Here is a 16,016-nt window from a genome sequence, read left to right as displayed (position 1 = left end):
CTCTTTTGTTGTAAGAAGCCTGTGCTCTTTATAGATGACAGTATGGGAGAGAAGGATATGAAAAGCATATTTGGAGTCTGTGTAAACATTTAGGGATTGTCCATGTGCCATTTGGGAGGCACAGTGAGAGCTATTAGTTCAGCCTGTTGGTTAGTAGTGTGGGCAGGAAGTGCTTGTACTTCAACCACCCCAGTATCTGACACTATGGCATAGCCTGCTTTATGGGTCCCCTCATGTAAAAAGGAGCTGACATCTGTGTACCTGAGGCAGTGTACCCTCCTGGATGTGTGAGTGATGGGGCAATAGTTCCTCTAGGATTTCAGTGCAGGAATGAAATGAGGAATAGTCAGTATTAGGCTGAGGGTTCTGGTTTGAGATGTTAGGGGTAGGCAAGATTGGAAAGTAAGCCTGGCATTTTCCATTAGTGTCACCTGGAGAGAAAGAACTCAGGAAGGAGGTAAACTTTTTAAGCCTCTATAAGTTAAGAGACGGGACAGGTTGTGGTGAGTGAAGATAGTGGTAGATGATCCAAAGGTTAGTTTCTTTGATTCACAAATAAGGAGCTCAGCAGGTACTAAAGCACATATACAAGGTGCCTATCCCTGAGTAGTGAGGTCTCATTTTTCTTGGGCAGGTATGCTACAGGTGCAAAGGAGGGTTCCAGCTGTGGTCCTAGGACTCCAATGGCATATCCCTCTCTTTCTGTTACCTAGAGGGAGAAGGGATAAATTAGGTCTGGGAGATGGAGGGCTGGGGCCTGGGGGAGAACCTGTTAGAGCTTCTGAAAGTGTTTAGTAATGGGATGAAGGAGGGGTTCATGTGGGGATCCAAGAGCTGCCTCATATAAGGGGTAAACAAGGAGAGAAAAAGTTGAGACCCAGGACCTTAAGAAGCTGGCAATTTCCAGAAATGATAAGATCTCTTGTTTAACAGAGGGGACTGCAAGTGCTGGATTAGGTGCTTTCTATCTAAAGCAATAACCTTGTGTGTTGGGGTAATAGTTAGACCCAAATAGGTGACCTGAGGAGTGGATAGCTGGACCTTGAAAGGCAAGACTCTATAACCCTAGTTGGACAAGAAATTTAGGAGATCAGAGGTGTCAGTTTGGCTAATTTGTATTAACAGGCTGTATGAGTTTAGAGTTGGGGAGAGACAAAGAGTAAGTCAGAGGCTAGGGCCTGATCAAATAGGTGTGGACTCTCTATGAATACCTGTGGTAAGACAGTCCAAGTCAGCTGTGTGGACATGTGAGTCAGGGTCAGTACAGGTGAAAGCAAAGATATCTTGAGACTGAGGGCTGAGAGGAATAGATAAGAAAGCATCCTTGAGATCCAGAAATGAGAAATGGGAGGTTCCTGAGGGGATAGCAGAAAGAAGTATATAATGATTAAGGACCACAGGACAGAGCAGGAGTCTTGAACCAGGCAGTAAGTTCCATTAAATTTCTTAATTGCAAGTATAGGAATATTAAAAGGAGAAGAGGTGGGGTGAAGTAGCTTTTTTCTTAGAAGGTCAGAAATGATAGGTTTAAGTCCCCTAAGGCTCTGGAGTAAGACTAGGTACTGAGCTTGGGTAATATACCAGGTAAGTTCCTGTAACTTGATGGCAATGGGGGGATGCTGCCTAGCAACAAAAGGGTTTTGAGTGTCCCAGACCTGGGAGTCCATTTGAGAGGCTGGCAAAATGACATTGTAGAACCAGTGGGGTGAGTGGATAGGAGAAGGAGGAGAGGAGCTGCTGGTGAGCCTGTGGTCAAGAAAATGGGGGGAGCTAATAAAATGGAAGCTCCTACTTTGGCTAACATATATCTTCCCATTAGGGTTACAGGGCAAGTTGGCACTATCAAAAATGTGTGGGTAAGAGGGATAGCCCTGAAAATACAATTAAGTAGTGGTATCTGATGAAATAGGTAAGGCTATCCCCCTACTCAGACAGTAGGGAGACTAGAAGGAGAGGTGAATCCCCAAAACTCCCTCAGGACTGAATAAGTTGCCCTGGTGTACACAAGGAAGGAAATGGATCACCCTGATATTGTAATGGCTACCCAAGGCTCCCTGTGGGAGATGACTGTGGTTGAGTCAGAGCCTAGGCACCCTCATTCATCCACGGCCAAGTAGTCACCATGGCCAGTCAGATGGCCTTGACCAGCATTTGGTATTTTTGTTTATGGGCTTTCTCATCTCTCTCATGGTACACCTTAAAAGCCAGCACAAATGCTTCTTTCTGCCTGTGGAGTAAGCGGCCCTCTCTCCAGACACTTAAGCATGGACCTAATGTCAGGGAAGCTCTGGGAAAAGAAATGGGTCATAAGAAGCTCCCTGCATTCTGGGCTCTCAGAATCTAGATTAGAATATTATAAGAGGGCTTTTGTAAGTCATTGTAGAAATTAAGATGGATTTTCCTGTCTGTCATGAACTATGGCTTGAAGCTTTTCATAGTTTATTGATTTGAGGGCAATCTTACTGAAACCTGCCAGAAGGCAGGTCATAAATTGATCCCTAGCTAGAGAGCCACCTGGGATGTTACAATCCCAACATGTACCTCAATCAGGGACCATGGAAGCCCCAGAAGGATGTGCTGCATTAGTCTGGTGGATCTCATCTACATGAATTATAGCCTGTTCCCAAACTCTTGTGTACTCCTCAGCAAGTAAGTTGTTAGTTAGGATCTTGTACATATCATGAAAAGTGAGATCATAAGATTGAGTGACATATTGGAATTTTTTTAAATAAAAGAGGTAGAGTTGGATGTGTAAGAACCAAGTTTCTTTTCTATCTGAGAAAGTGCTGCCAGAGAAATGGATATGTACCTTAACCAGTCCATCTACCTCAGCTACCTACCTCTCACAAAGGGAGGATGGCTGCCAGGTGGTTTGACTAGGGTGGGGTTCCTTAGCAGCTTGAGAATGCATGACAGGGAGTGAAGGTGGGAGCCAGAGTTGAGTAGTTGGAGTGGCTCTGTACTAGAGAGGAGAGGGGTCTGGAGGAGCCAAAGGAACAGTTGCTGATGAGGAAGGAGTGAGAGGTCAGAAAGGTGGGTGTTCATTAGTGGGGTCTTGGGTAGTAGTGAGGGTTTCCTCTGGTTTGGTTTGCATAGCAAGGAGCACATGGGCAGGTGAGTAGGAATAAGAGAGGATTTGGAGCTGAGATAGAAAAACTCTTGCCATTTGTCCATTCACTGACAGAAGTTAGATAGCTCCCATAGAATATTGGGATACAATGAGTCATTAGGTGGCCATTTTTTTATTGTTATTGAAGGGATATTTAGGCAATTTTTTTTAGTGCACAGGCAGATAAGCTTAGAAGTCTGTAAGTGGGGCATTAAGCTGAGAGGTTTGAGGGTTTCTAAAAGGCATCACAGAGGAGATGTGGGTCTTATGTGATTAGAAGCCTTGTTTCCCATGGCTGCAATAGAGAGAGAACAAAAACAAACAAACAAGCTCCAAAGGCTTTAATATCTCAGGTGTCCTAGAGATTAAGTGAGAATTGATTAAGAATGTCACAAGTCACTCTGTGTTCCATCAAGCAAGGAGTGAGGGCCAGGGCAGTAGCCTGAAGGACAAAAGTCTGAGAGACAGGAAATGAACAAAAAACGAGGCCTCAGACCACAGTCGTGAGGAATGACCAGGGGTGATAGAGATGGGGGCCGGCCATAGCCATAAGACCACGGAACAGGGGTTTGCTAACTTCCAAGGACACCAGACAATCAACAGTCATTCCCACAGGTCCGGGAAACTGTACACTGATTGGTAGAAAGAAAACTCATCAATCAAAGTAGCCAGTGTTATGCGAAGCCATGCAGCAACCAGGCAGATAGAAAATAGGCAGTTGTAGATGAACCAACCTTGGTTCAGGATCCTGGCCCAGGGGCGCTGGGGAAGACTGTTTGGTCTTGGCACCAGCACCGATGTTATTTACCAAGCACAAGAAAGGACCCCAAGATGCAATAAAACCCACTTTAAGAGTTTATAGAGGGGTGAGTGAGCAGGCCCACTGGAGAGGAAATGTAGGTGTAAGGATTCTGTCCTTAAGTACGTCACCAGCCTGCCATGGTGTTCCAGGCTAAAAAGTGGGCAGGCCCTCTGTGCATCCCTTTTCCTTTTCTCTTACTGCTCTCTCTCCTTCTGTCTTCTCTCTCTCTCTCTCTCTCTCTCCCGCTCTCCTTTTCTCTCTCTGTCACCCTCTCTCCTTTTCTCCCTCTCTCCCTCTCTCTCTCCCAATAAAGCTCTAAAAGGGTAACTATGGTGCACCGACTCTTCTGTCCAGCACTCTCCTCCATTGGCATGGCCTCCTCAGGTGGCAACCAGCCAAGAGCGTGTACAGTCTGCTTTTCAGGATCACCTAGTACATGCCTATTGGGCTTACATAGCTATGCCACACATATGCATATATTACATGACCATGCTGCTCACAGATTATGTGGTCATGCTTCATATGGAGTAAATATGGAGTAAGGCTCTGGAGTAACTAAGCATTTTGCCTGACTGCCGACAGTGCATGCATGGTTGTGGGACTCTAGAAGTGGCTAGGAGGGTGTCAGGAATGATTACAGGGAGAGCCAAAATGAAGATTAAACAACGGCAAACAAGCAGTAACATGACAGAAAAGAGAGTTTCAGGAAAATAGTTAAGTCCAAAATTCGGGGCAGCCCAGAGTGTTAGGAAAAGCAGGTGCAGCAAAGAGAGAGAAAGGAAAAAGTTGTAATTTTCTAAATAATTTAGAAAAGGGTTTTTTTTAAAATTATATTTGTGTTTTAATTTTACACATCAGCCATGGGTTCCCCTGTCCCCCCCTCCCGCCCACTTTCCCCCCATCCCCTCCCCTCTATTCCCATCCCCTCCAGGGCCAAGACTCCCATGGGGATTCATTTAAACCTGGTGGATTCAGTACAGGCAGGTCCAGTCCCATCCTTCCAGGCTGAGCAAAGTGTCCCTGTGTAAGCCCAAGGTTCCAAACAGCCAGCTCATGCACTAAGGACAGGTCCTGCCTGGTCCCACAGCCTGGGGCAGGTGTGACACTGTACCACTGAAGCCAGTCTAGAGGCAGGGAAATACAATCTCATTGGTGGTCAATGAGAATGTCTCCCTTTCATCCTTCACAAGTACTTGCAAAGTACTTGTAATTATTCTCATTCAAGGAATAATTATTCTGCTATCTCTGAAGCAAGATACTGGACCTAGCCCATCTGGAAAGCTAGGTCTTTACTCAGGCCAGAGATTCTATTATCTTGAACAAAGAGCATTATTTTCTTAATGGGCCTTCATTGCTATTTTAAGAAAATGTAGGAAATTCTCTAAGTATCTGTTATTGATTTCTAGTTCAAGTCTTTCAGGATCCAAGAGTACATTTCACAAAATTCTATTATTTTAAACTTCTTAGGATTTCTTCGATGGTTCAGAACATGCAGTTTCTTGGTGAGTATACTCTATTCAGCTGATAAAGGTGGTGTATTGGGCTGGGAAGGGCATTCAGTAACTTAAGTGAAGCCTGCTGATACACAAATCTCACTGAAGTCTCCCTGGGTGATCTTACGTGTCTAAGTTGTTCTGTTGCTTTTCTTCACACAATTTGAAGCTCTCAGAGTTAGTGAATATATACTTAGGGGTAATGGCTTTTTTGTGAAAGTCAAGTCTTTCAGGAGAATAATAATAGCTATAATTAATAATAATAATAATAATAATAATAATAATAATAATAATTCAAACTTTGAAGTCTACTTTGTCAGATACTCTCAGTTGTGACATCAGATTGGTGATTTTTTTTTTTAACCTATCAGAGAGCTGAGGCATAGGACTAGCCTGAACCACTCTTATAGAGGTACAAAACCCAGGCAGAGCTTACTAAAATCAGTGATAAGCTGGAGAAAGCCCAGTGTGGCTGGCAAGTGGCTACTGACTAGAGTCATGCGAATCTTCACCTCTTTCAGACTCCCCCTACTAATGCCAGGAACTGTCCCCAGAAGAGTCCTGACTTAGCTTAGTGGTGAGAGGGCAGAGCCATCCTTTGTTTGAAGTCATGGATTAAGGAAGGCAAAGTGTTTGTTTTAGTTACTGTTCTCTAGGTATGATAAAACACCATGAGCAAGGCAACTAATGGAAGAAACATTTAATTGAGGGCTTGCTTACAGTTTTAGAGGGTTAGTCCACAATCATCATGGCAGGGAGCATGCTGGCAGGAAGAGAGCTTATATCCTGATGCAACAGTAGAAGGCAGTGAGAGACTGGGTCTGGCATGGGCTTTTGAAGCCTCAAAGCCCACTCCCAGTAACACATCTCCTTCTACAAGGCTACATCTCTCAATTCTTCACAAACAGTTCTATTAACTGGAGATCAAGTATTCAAACATATGAGCCTATGGTGGCTAGTCTTATTCAAACCGCCAGTCTCTGTAATTCTCAGATCTCTTGTGCTCCCTCCCCCTGAGTAGGTAGAGTTTTGAACCCAGGTGTTCTTATATCCTTGCTTCTCCTCAGAAATAGGTCAATTTGCCCTCTGGTTTCACCCTCAATCTTCTTGGGTGAGAGTTTTAATCAGCTACTCCCACCCCCACCCCTGCACATTGGTTAGCAAACAGAGAACCTAAGCTGACTTTCAGGACACTTTTTTTTTTATTAAGAAAAATTTTAATCATTTTACATATGAATTACAGATTTCCCCCTCTTCCTTTCTCTCATCCCTCCAGCCTTCTACCATCGCCCCCCCCCCCCATTCCTTCCTACAGGAAGGTAAGGCCTCCTCTGGGGAGTCAGCAGAACCTGGTACATTCAATAGAGGCAGGTCTAAGCCCCTTCCCACTGCCTCAAGGCTGTTCCAGGTGTCCCACCACAGGTAATGGGCTCCAAAAAGCCAGCTCATGCACCAGGAATGGATCCTGATTCTAGTGCCAGGGGCCCCTTAAACAGATCAAGATATACAAAGTCTTGCTTATACAGAGGGCCTACTTCAGTCCTATGCAGGCTACACAGGTGTTGGTCTAAATTTCATGAGTTTCCACTAATTTGGTTTGGTTGTCTCTGTAGGTTACCCCATCATGATCTTGATGCCCCTTGCTCATAGAATCCCTCTTCTCTCTCTTCAACAGGACTCCTGGAACTTGACCTGATGTTTGGCTGAGGACCTCTGCATATGCTTCCATCAATTACTGAAGAAAGGCTCTATGATGCCAGGGTATTCGCTGATATTTCAGGACACTTCTGACAGGTGCTGGTCCTCATCCACTGGTCTGTATTGTAATGAAAACTCCCAGGCTCCTGACTTTTGTTCTGTGTTGTTTTTGGTAAACATCCTTTGGGATTTTTGAGCGAGGGAAGAACCTTGTAGGGAGATGATCTACTTAGCTTCATCCTGGGGACGTATGTGTTTCAATAACCATTTCAGTTCACACAGAGCATCCATGGATCAGTTCGTAAATTTTGACTCAAACCAACTGCATCCACTCCTGAGAGTAAGTGTTCCTATCTCCTCTCTCCTCCAGATGGCACCCTCACCTCAGATTCAGTGTCCAATATCTGCTCTGTCTGAGTTCAGCTTTTGCATGGGTTAAAAATGTCTGTAATTGACATTTGTGTTCAGTGTTATTGTTGCTGTTGCAAGGGAAGGGAGTGGTATCTCCCTTCCGGCTAGATGGCAGAGTGGCTGAATCTTGATCTAACTCCTGAATGGAAGCACTGCTGTGGCTGTTCCAAGAGCCCCAAGCCCTGTTTAGTGGCATCTGGAGTAGGTTCAAACATCTTGAAGCACTACAGGCTTCTCCAACTCCAGCTTTTCTAGAGCTGTCCCCAAACAGAATGTACCTTGTACAGACAAGTCTCCTTTGCTCAAAGTGGCCTACAAAGTCCCACGGTGTCTGGTTGGCTGCAGTGGAGCTGAGGGATGATTTCTCTGGTGCTCTGGCAACAAATAAATAAACAAAAGACTTTAAAAAGTCAGTCTTCCCAGGCACCTATCTCTTGTTCTGGATTGTGGATTTTGGGGTGTCTGCCCCTCACCCTGCACATTTCCTAGGTCATTATCCATCCTTTGTCTAGAAGTAGGGATATATTTTCTATGACCTTCCCTTAAATGTATCAAGGGCATCAAGGAACCAGGTTTCCTTGCTTTTCTCCACATGCACAAATGCTTTGTCCCTAGGAGCAAAGAAGAGGCAGGCTACTCATCAACCCTTACTGCTCCCTGTTGATCTACTCCAGGTTGTAAGGGAGCTTTCTTCAGCCCCTCCACTGGGCAGTCTTCCCTCTAATTCCTAGTAGAATTTGTGAAGAAAAAAATCAAAAAAGCCACCAAGAGTTTATTCTTCCCTCTTCCCACAGTTGTAACTCTCAGGAACTTCTCAAGTTACCAGCCCATAGATACATTCATCTTGGCTATTCTGGTTGGTTTTTACCTGTGACTACTGGCTAGTAGTCTCCCTCCACACCCATGTCATATCCCTTCTTCCTTCACTTACCTATCCCTTCTCAGATTCAGGGAGATGAGAATGGCAGTTGACAGCTTTTGATATTTCTGAGAGGAAAATGGAAGCTGTAACACTACATTTTATAAAATTATGTATTTCTGTAACCACCACCCATCAAGAAATGCAATTTTTCCAGCACCTTTCACTAGTTAATAATCCCACAGAGATAATCACTACTATGGCCATCAGTAGTGTGACCCTTTGTGCTAGCTACACTTTTGTCACTGTGACAAACATGGGAGGGAAGAGAATTACTTTGAAGAAGCAAAGATTTGTTTGGGCTTAACAGCTTCCAAAGTTGCAAAGCCTTCGATTAGTCCTTGTTAGGGGTTTGAGGTGAGGCAGAAATCAAGGTAGAAAGAGTATCTGGTGGAAAAGGCTGTTTGCCTCACAGAGGCCAGAAGACAGAGTGGAAAGATGAAGGACCTGGGGTTCCTATTTCCTGTGCATGTTCCTCACAACCCTCCAGCTCAGCCCCATGTCAGACCTTTCCACTCCTCCCAGTAACACTACCAGATTCCATCAGGGGAATTAATCCACCACTGAAATCAGAGCCCCCTAGATGCAATCATTTCCCAGAAGCCCAACAGCTGGCGATTATGCCCTCAAATGTCCTCATGGGGACATTTCACTTTTAAAGCATAGCACCTGCTTTTAGATTTCAAATCAAAATCCTCATATCTATCAAGCTTTTGGTCTTTTGTTTCTTTTATACCACATTATGTATTTTTGTGTACACACACATGTGTTCTGTTGCTCTGAATATCTCATTATATGAAAACTGTTTCAATTAACTATCCATTTTCCAAAATGATAGAAATTTGAAAGTGTGGGTTTTTTTGCTCTTTTTTTTTTATCCTAGTATACTGCTATTGTGAACAAATCTGCTTTCTTAAAATTGTAGTAACAGCAAAAAAAGGATACAAACAGTAAAAATTGAAATACAAATTGAGTGAATTAGTTTCTACGTCCGACAGGATTTCAATATTCAAGCTGCAAAGTACCTCTACAGAATTAGCCTTGAGTGGTGTATTTCTGTGCTGCAGCATTGCAAAAATAAGTACAGGCTTGGGGAATCTAGAGGAGTTTTTATTTTTTATTTTATTTTCTATTTTCACCGGCCTTGCACTTTTGCAGGTCATTTTCAGAGTCCTTGTTGACCTCTGTCCTTCCTGCTAGCTCTGGCAAGCACTGAGGAATAGAGACCACATTTGTTTTGACAATCAATCCTGGTTTAAAATGTATCCATCATGTGCACAGACTCTCACACACTTCATGGTATATAGCATTTGACTGGCAAGCAGACCACTTCCTAAGCCATGGAACTTGGGGAAATAATCCCACCATTAAATAATGTAGCACACTGAAATCACCCCTTACAAGTCCTTCATTCCTTCCTGATACTATAATTCTATTCAATCTGTAATGACAATAGTGTGTTTTATCTCTTACCAAATGCTTGCTATAGCCATGTGGACCCAGAATGAATTATTAATCACTGTAATATTTGGGCATTAGGTAGAGATGTATAGCACATTCAGCAAAGGACTGGGGCACTGTTTAAAATTTTCCAGTTGTGGGGCTGAAGAGATGACTCAGTGGTTAAAAGTACATACTACTCATGCAGAGATTCTGAGTTGGATTCCGAGTGCCCATTCAGGAAGCTCACACCTCCAACTCCAGGGGTATCTGATGATTATATTTAAATGTGCACACACACACACACACACACACACACACACACACACACACACACTTAAAAATAAATTAAATATAAAAACAAACAATCAAAAACCCAGATGTTGACAAGTTAGGCTTAAAGCAAAAACAAAACAAAAGAAAAACAAACAAACAAACAAGCAAAAAACAGCAAATTTTTCTAAGAATCAGGATCAAAATAGAAAGGAGCCATGGTCATCCAGGGCCTGTGAAGCAGACTCAGTACACAGGGGATGTGATTAGCAAACACAGGGAGCTGACCAGTGTGGCCTTGAACTCAAAGAGATCCAAATAGATCTCAGCCTCGCAAGTGATAGTCATGTGCCACCACTGACTGACCTCTATGTCTAATTTAGTGGCTGGCTTTGTCCTCTGATACCCAGGAAAGCTTTATTGGGGTATACATAGCACTTCCCTGTCTTCTTCCTTAAGTGTGATTTCCTTTCTGAATGATGCCTGTTCATTAGGGGTAGGCTCATGGATACAGATTTCTCAAATTTGGTCATTATTAACAAATTTTCAGAAAGTGTGGCAAATCAAACTTCTGAACATTTGCCCTTCACCCTGTTTCTTATCCTATCATCTAAATCATATATTAAGTATTCATTTATTTATGACAATAGCTTCATTTAGTTGAATTTTTCCTCTTATATGTCTAAATACTAAAATAATGTTTTGCCTGGTTTGCTTATGAATGGGTGATAGATTGCAGAATGGGGTGAGGGATAACTTTAAATGAGATCTACTGAATTTTTAGTCATGTCTATGTACTTTCAGTAAAACTGTACTTTCACAGCCTTAACACTATTGATCTGATATCCCATGGATGACTGGAGGTCCAGGCCTCGAGCCAATAAGAGATTGTCCAGCTCCAAATTCCATCTACTTCTGTTAGGTCATGCTGCTCAGAACAACCTGCAAAGGGTTTGAACTTACTGTTGAAATACATTAGTCAAGCTTCTTGCTCAAGTGTACTATCTGGGACTTTTTGCATTTTAGTCCTCTTTTTAATTAATTAATTAATTTTTTGGAGATAGGATCTCATTACTGCATCACAGACTATGCTTCATTTTGCAAGGATCCTCCTGGCTCTGTCTCCTTAGTACTGGTGACATTTTCATGCTTAGGAATGATTATGAAAGGGATACAAATTGACATGTATAATGAAATTTGATAATGTAAAAATTTTAATTATGTTTATTTATTTATTTACTTGCTTATTTTTTTAGTCAGAGTTTCACTATATAACTCTGGTTTGCCTGGAACTCACAGCAATTTACCTGCCTCTGCTTTCTGAGCATTCAGACTAAAAGCATATGCCACCATACCACACCCAGTTATTTATTTGTGGTGTGTGTGTGTGTGTGTGTGTGTGTGTGTGTGTGTGTGTGCAAGCATGGGTGCCACTGGGCATGTGTAGAGGTCAGAGGAGTCAGTTCTCACCTCCCACTATGTGTGTCCTGGGAATCAAACTTAGGTCATCAGGCTTGGCAGCAAGCACCCTTACCCAATGAGGCATCTCATCAGCTCTAATTTGAAAATTTATATACATTATTTATACTGACCTCTCTAAAGCCTGCTTTTTTTGTTATATAGTCATGATAAATGTACATTTCTGGTAAATAGTTGTTTGCTTGCTGTACTTACTTCAAAGGTAATGGCTTCTTGGTGGCCAATTAAGAAGTTTTTGATACTCAATGGGGGAAGAGTATCTGAAGAAGGTCAAGTGTCTAAACATAGACACTTTCCAGACATTCTTTTATTAATGAGAGGAAACTGGGACTGAGGGAAGGAAGAAAACTAGAAGGAAGGAGACAGGAGACAAAGGGGAGTATATGGAGTAGATGAGTAAAAACAGTCAAAGTACATAATATGCAGGGAAGAAATTGTCTCTATGAAGCCCATTATTCTGTTCAAATATACACCAATAAAAACTTTGAGAGTTGATCTGAAGCCTTGGTGACAGCCAATGGCGACAGGCAAGCTTCCATGATCTTAATATCATCCCAACTATAATAAAAATAGCAAGCCAGACAGTGGTGGTACATGCCTTTAATCCCAGCACTCGGGAGGCAGAGCCAGGTGGATCTCTGTGAGTTCGAGGCCAGCCTGGGCTACCAAGTGAGTTCCAGGAAAAGGCGCAAAGCTACACAGAGAAACCCTGCTTTGAAAAACCATAAATAAATAGATAGATAGATAGATAGATAGATAGATAGATAGATAGATAGATAGATAAAAATAGCAAACACTGACTGAAGCCTACTATAGACCAGATCCCACTTGTGTGGTCCATGAAGCAATGCACCAGGCTGCTGTGACTGCTGTAGCAGAATGAACTGGGCATCCATATGTAAGACAAAGGTAGAGGGTCAGCTTCAATCAAATAAGAAGTTTGTAAGATGATAAAATGAATTTGCATTTTCCAACTGGATATTATGGAACTTGTATGTAAGGTCCAAAATAATGTTTGAGTTTTAAAGAAAATGATATTACTGGATTTTATCTACTCCTCAGTATCTTCTTTTTTCACCTCGTTAGTCGCAAAAGAGGGTTTGCATTTGCTATCTTTTTAAAAACTTAGGCTCAAAACCTCATTGTCCCATACACAGACTCTAAACCTCATTTCTTCTGTGTTTATCAATCTCCACTGGATCCAGGGTTGAACGAAGAAACCCAGACAGGCTTAAAAGACTGCTAATCAGTTTTTTGCTCCCTTCTACTCTTTTGAGGACAATATTTGATAACTGCGGTGTTTTGAAACATGAATGTGCCCCAAGGCTATGGTACTTGAACACTCGTTTACAAGTTGGTGGTTGAAAGGGTTTTTTTGTTGTTTGTTTGTTTTTGTTTTTGTTTTGTTTTGTTTTTCTGGCACAAGGGCATCTTGGCTGTCAGGAGTCAAGGAATACCAAAATGTTGCATCAAGCAACAGACCTCATACAAGAGATTTGTTGGAGAGAAGAATGGCAACTGCTTCTGACTAGGATCAGAGACTGCTGTAGAGGGCTGGGCAAAGGGAAGGGCTTTTATAGGGATTTTGGAGCATGTGTAGTGAGCTGGTGGAAAAGTACAGTGGGCCAGAAGTATTACTTGGCCATTAATTCTGAAACATTAATGATGAGTCAACAGGAAGGGGATTTCTAAGTCTCAAATCTCTGGGGTGGGCCAGGGGCAGGATGATCTTTTCTTGGACCCTTTCTCCTACAGTGGTACTGTTTGGGGAGGTTACAGAACCTTTAGGAGAATCAACCTTGCAGGAGAAAACACATCACTGTGGGCAGACTTTGAGATTTTATGTCTTCATCCCATTTCCAGTTTGCTCACTGCTTAGCTTTTGTGGTTGAAGATGTAATCATCCAGCTTCCTGTTCTTGCAAACAGCTGCCATGCCTCTTCTCCTTTATGGATGCTATCCCCCTGAAACTTTTATCCAGACTGGAACTTTTTAAACTCATTCTTCCAGATAGTACTCTTGGTCATGGTGTTCCATCACAGCAACAGAAAGTAATTAAGGCTGTTGCCAAAGTCCAGGCTCTCAGACTTGGCATTTGAAACTCAATGGCTTTTAGCCCCTTCTTCCCCTCATTGTTCTGCAGCTACACAGCCTAGCCTCCAGCAAGTATATTCCTTACCTTTGTATCTCTACCATTTTTCTACTTGTGTTTTCATTGCCTGGAATTCCACTTGAGTCTCATCCTATCCAATTATGATTCATCTTTCCGGAATCACCCTCTCATCCTGGGGCCTCTTCTCATTGCTTATTTTCCTCTGCAGAAGGAAATAAACTATTCTAGCTCTTTGATCAAATGTCATATATTGCTCCCTTTATCATACCATTATATGTATATGGCTAATTTTGGCTACTACATTATATCCTTTTTAGAATCCATTGACTACACTTATTATTTTTCTCCCTAATATATATCACTCTTTTTAGATCATGCTATATGCTAAATTAAGTTTCAGACTAGTGTTCTTTCAGTGCATGTGCATGTGCATGTGTGTGTATATGCTTGTGTGCAGAGCAATTAAACCCAGGACATCATCTATGCTCAGTACTAAACACATTGCTACTGAGTAACACCAAAACTCCATGCAGTGTTCAATGAATACAATTTTAAAAAGAAAAAAAAAAACACTTTATTTCCTGGTGATGTATCATATCAATGAGGAAGTGTCTTAATTAGGGTTACTATTTTTGTGATAAAATACCATGACAAAAGAAACATGGAGAGGAAAGAGTTTATTCATCTTACACTTGTACAGCCCTGTTCATTATCAAAGGAAGGTAGAGCAGGAACTCAAGCAGGGAAGGAACATAGAGACAGGCACTGATACAGAGGTTGTGGGTGGGTGCTGCTTGCTGACTTGCTTCCTATGGCTTGCTCAGCCTACTTATAGAACCCAGGACCACTAGCCCAGGGATAACACCACCCATAATGGGCTGAGCCCTCCTCATCAATCACTAATTAAGAAAATACCTTACAGGCTTGCGTATAACCTGATCTAATGAGGCATTGTTTTTAATTAAAGTTCCCTCCTCTCACATGACTTTAGCTTGTATCAAGTTGATGTAAAACTATCCATTTACAGGAGGGCATGTGGAACTTACCAGCAATCACCATGTTTTCAACGAAGTCCCAATGTCTTTTTTGTTTTCTATTGCTACAATAAGCATTCAGACCAAAACTAACTTGGCATGAAAAGGTCTATCTGGCTTACAGGTTGCAATCTATTACTGAGGGAAGCCAAATCATGAACCTAGAGGCAGGACCTGAAGTAGAACTACAGAGGAATGCTGTTTATTGGCTTGTACTCCATAGTTTGCTCAGTTACCTTTCTTATATAGCCCTGACCTACTTCCTAAGATGATGGCCCTTCTCCACCAATTAGCAATTAAGAAAAATGTCCCTCAGACACTCCCAGGGGCCAATCTGATGGAGGCAATTTCTCAACTGAGGCTTCTTTCTTCCCAGATACGTCAAGATGACTACTAAGATTAGCCATCCCTCCCAGTTTCCTTTGCAATTAGTCTTTGCCCACATGACTATCTCCAGCTTCTGGAGTGTGTAAGCAGTATGTGTCACTTCTGGAGTAAGTTGTGGCAATGGAGGGCTGCTGTGTCTTCCCCATCTGTTTCTTGTCACAGTAGCTAGAAGAAGACTTAATATTGGAATTTAGATGAGTTTAAAAATAACTGAGTGATTACACAAGAGAAATCCAATGATTCAGAGGAACGACCTTTCAATTGGCAATGTGATAATTTTATACTGGTGCTGAAAGCATATGTATACTATCTGAAAATACTTCTCTTTCTATTCTAAAAAAAAACCACAATAACATCAATTTAAAGTTGATGTTCAAAACACTTAAAGATATTGTCTTAGTTAGGACTTTTATTGCTATGAAAAGACACCATAACCATTCTTAGAAAGATGGCATTAAAATGACATTTTATAGGTGGGATAAGCAGACAAGGAGAATTCTGGGAAGAGAAAGGCTGAGTCAGGAGATGCCAGCCTTTAGTCCAGGAAGCAGCAAGTAATGGCACACAGGTAAAGCCACAGAACACATGGTGACATATAGATTAACAGAAATGGGCTGAGTTTAAGTGTAAAAGCTAGTCAGTAGTTAGCCTGAGCTAATGGCCAAGCAGTTTTCAATAATATAAACCTCTTTATGTTTACTTGGGTCTGAGCAGCTGTGAACTGGGCAGGACACAGGAAAACTTCAGCTACAACATGTAATTAGGACTGGCTCACAAATAAAAGATTTACCTGGTGTATAGCATGGTGGCACACAGGCCAATATGGTGCTAGAGAGGCACTACAAGTTCTTCATCTGG

The sequence above is a fragment of the Onychomys torridus genome, chromosome 1 (assembly GCF_903995425.1).
Source record: "Onychomys torridus chromosome 1, mOncTor1.1, whole genome shotgun sequence".
In the NCBI taxonomy this organism is placed as follows: domain Eukaryota; kingdom Metazoa; phylum Chordata; class Mammalia; order Rodentia; family Cricetidae; genus Onychomys; species Onychomys torridus.
The sequence above is the reverse complement of the archived record's forward strand: the minus strand, read 5'-3'. Positions refer to the sequence as shown.